Here is a 3,989-nt window from a genome sequence, read left to right on the forward strand (position 1 = left end):
CTTCCCCGTCCACCTCCTACCATAAACGGCAAAGGTCTTAGAGAAACGAACTAACTGATGCCTCACCAACCGCCTCAGCAACCACCAGCTCCGCAATGCCGCACAAACCAGATTCAGGCCCAGCCACAGTACAGGAGCAGTACTCATTGCTGCCACAAACAACAGCCATATGATCCTTAGCAGAGGAGACACACCAGCTCTCATTCTCCTGGGCCTCTCTGCAGCATTTGTCACTGCCTCACACCCCAATCTCATCTGTGCCTGCATGAGATTGGCATCCAAGGATCCGCTCTCTGCTGAATCTGCTCCTTCTTAAAGGATAGAACACAAACTATCATCCTGGCACATTACTCCTCAAAAGCCTGCAAACTTATCTGTGGAGTGCCTCAAGGTTATTGTTCAGCCCCATGGTATGTTTTTTTCCAGACCGGTGTCTCCGACCCCCCTTGGGACCATGAGCAGCCCCGACGCCCCTCTGTCTCCAGGCCACCGGCCCCGTCTGACCCTGAGCGCCCACATGGCTATACCCCCCTCCCTGCCGAGGGGCGCCTTCACCCGCTTCTACTGGGTCCCGGAAGGGCAGGACGCCTTTAACACAGGGGGGCCGCAAGAGAAGGCGGACCCTTCCCCAGACTGCCCATCTTCATCTCCAGACTCTGGAATTGACTTGTCCCCATCTGACCCGGCTTGTCCGAAGTTGGAGTTTTCCTTCCCTCCTGAAGTGGATGTGGGCAAGCCGAATGAGAAGAGCAAGGGGCGTGTCGCCTTCTCCAAGGAGCAGCTACTCATCATGCATGAGAGGTTCCAGAGGCAGAAGTATCTGAGCCCCTTGCAGATCCAAGAACTGGCCACCTCACTGGGCCTCACCTACAAACAGGTTAAGACCTGGTTCCAGAATCGAAGAATGAAGATAAAGAAGTTCAATAAGGAGGGCACCTTTAAGAATGAGAACAGCATGTTGCAGTGTGATTCGCCAACATCAACATGCAGTGAGCCATCACCAGGATTCTACCCAGGATATTCAATTCCTGCCAGAAAAAGTGCAATTGGGCCAATGGTTAATCAATTACAAAACTATGTTGGTCATCCCAATGCTCCTTACACGCCTGTGCAGGAAGAGTCGGCTCTCTGGTGGAATTCAGTAGGTGTCCAGCCCAACCCTGGCTCCCACTTCCACAAGCCACATCAAGTGGAACCTGCTGTCACTCAAGACATGGATTTCTGGCAGAATGTCATGATGATGGATGGTATGTCGCAGGAAGCTGGATACAGTTTCTCACCACACTGGAATTTCCCTGGTGCCTCAGGACTCTTTTATCCAAACAACAAGCTGTTGCAGAACTACCCACAACTGCTGCAGAAATATCCATATCACAGAACTATCCACCATCACAGAACTATCCACTGCTAAACTATCCCCATCTAGAGAGGGCGCCGACTGATTGGGATGATTCTGAAGAGCTATAATTCCTTGGCCTTTAAAATTCTCCCTCTAGCCAATAAAGGGTCTACGTTGTCCTAGATTCTGACTGTCTTCTAAGTTGAAAATCTGTGCGTGACTGGCCTACATCACCTGTGGTGAGATCTGGAAACTACCTCCTAGATGGAGGGGACAATGATGTGATGTCCTAGTTGAGCAAATCTTTGCCTTCTGAGCACATTTTGATTACATGTTTTCTATTGCTCACTACAGCACAAGTGGACCACTCCATCTGCTTGAAAAGGTTAACTTTGCACTCTGGTCAACACCGAGCTGTGTGGATCTGATAACAAAAGTGTGCTTTCTGAATGCAGCTTATTTTAAGAGGTGTGACTTCACTCTTTGTATGTGAGACATTTGTAACGTGGGTGCATGGTGTCCTACCTGATTGTTGGAAGATGGTTTGAATTTAAGACCGGTGCATGTCATGCCTTGTATAGCTCCTACCCTGCCATCAAGAGTGCTGGACATTTCTGATGTCAGAGGGGTGCATGACTCACTCGCTTAGCAATGTTTACCAATTCCTTTTGAGGGACTGCAGATAGACCTATCAAACTTCCAAGGAAAGGTAATGACTGTTCACTTCTGCGAAGAACATGGTTTTGGCCAACATTGGGTGAATGTTGAGTATTGGTAGGATGGAACAATGACTCAGTGTACATATCGTGGTTTTATATGGTTTCCTTCCTGTTCAAAATGTCTTAACTTTTATCAAGCAGAATAGTTTTTATGTTGTCACACTATTCTCAACCTGCATGAATTATACAAAAGCCTTTCAGAATTCTGAGGAATATAAAGTGTCCATGTTTCAACATTTTGGAAAAAAAAGTTTCTGTGGCGTTTGACAATGATAAAGAAAGGGTTGTTTGCTGAATCGCACCTCTGGATGGGTATGCAGGACGCTCCACCAAATGGGAGTAGACCAAATTAAAGGATCCCAGATGAGGCAGATGTTCCACTAGAATAATAATTTGCACTAGATAACTGGGAGTATGAGAATGTAAAGTTTGCAATCCGTTTTGGGATGTTTTCTTTGGTCTATAAGGGAAGTAGTACTGCCACATTTTCAGGATGACCTCTGACCATGTAAATTATTCCATTTAGTCCTTAAACTTTCATGTGGTTAGCCTTGGAAATATGGCTTGGCTCACATTAAGATGCGGTGTGTTGAGAATATGATCCTGATCCTGCTGGTGTAACTTGAACAGGGGATCCATCTCTGTATAAATACTCAAACCACCATGGGTATGCAGGACGCTCCACCAAATGGGAGTAGACCAAATTAAAGGATCCCAGATGAGGCAGATGTTCTACTAGAATAATAATTTGCACTAGAAAACTGGGAGTATGAGAATGTAAAGTTTGCAATCCGTTTTGGGATGTTTTCTTTGGTCCATAAGGGAAGTAGTACTGCCACATTTTCAGGATGACCTCTGACCATGTAAATTATTCCATTTAGTCCTTAAACTTTCATGTGGTTAGCCTTGGAAATATGGCTTGGCTCACATTAAGATGCGGTGTGTTGAGAATATGATCCTGATCCTGCTGGTGTAACTTGAACAGGGGATCCATCTCTGTATAAATACTCAAACCACCATGGGTATGCAGGACGCTCCACCAAATGGGAGTAGACCAAATTAAAGGATCCCAGATGAGGCAGATGTTCTACTAGAATAATAAATTGCACTAGAAAACTGGGAGTATGAGAATGTAAAGTTTGCAATCCGTTTTGGGATGTTTTCTTTGGTCCATAAGGGAAGTAGTACTGCCACATTTTCAGGCTGACCTCTGACCATGTAAATTATTCCATTTAGTCCTTAAACTTTCATGTGGTTAGCCTTGGAAATATGGCTTGGCTCACATTAAGATGCGGTGTGTTGAGAATATGATCCTGATCCTGCTGGTGTAACTTGAACAGGGGATCCATCTCTGTATAAATACTCAGACCACCATAAAGTAAGCTTCCCCTTGACCCATAATCTCTGGATCAGTCTAGTCAAGCCGTGCAGTAACTAGACCGTAAACCCTCTGCTCATAAACGGGTCACCATCTTGGCAAAGCCTGTAAGGGTGTGAAGGGTCAGGGAAGACTAACTTGCAGAATGTGCGGTTGACTGCCACAGCCAATCGGATGACTGAGTATCCCGTCTGAAGAAGAGTAGACTTTTAATCATTCTCGGCACCCTCACACACTGGCCTCTCACTCCAACTCCTCCAGTGGGATAGCTAAGGATACCCTAGCGATGAACCCTTGAAAAGAATGGACCTCTAACCTTGCACAAAATGTCTTTTAAGCAATGTGTTCTTTTCCACCGACTTTTATTCATGTTTGAAAATAGCTGTTGCTTTTAATTGAACTACTCTGGTTTTAGTTTCCTTCGCTTGTTCTTAATGTAGTCATACTGTGTATGACTAGATTGTGCAATGTAAATCTGAAAACCATCTCTTGTATGTATAAAAAAAAATTTAGTAACTTTAGGCAGTTCAGATTAAATCTGCGTTAATGTTCA

The 3,989-nt window shown here is 45.1% G+C and overlaps 1 pseudogene; it reads left to right on the forward strand.

Moving 5' to 3' along the window:
• Nucleotides 1-429: 429 nt before the first annotated feature.
• Nucleotides 430-1,467, forward strand: LOC146822778 (uncharacterized; annotated as a pseudogene).
• The last annotated feature ends 2,522 nt before the right edge of the window (nucleotides 1,468-3,989 follow it).

Source organism: Triturus cristatus, chromosome 5_2 (assembly GCF_964204655.1).
Source record: "Triturus cristatus chromosome 5_2, aTriCri1.1, whole genome shotgun sequence".
Classification (NCBI taxonomy): Eukaryota; Metazoa; Chordata; class Amphibia; order Caudata; family Salamandridae; genus Triturus; species Triturus cristatus.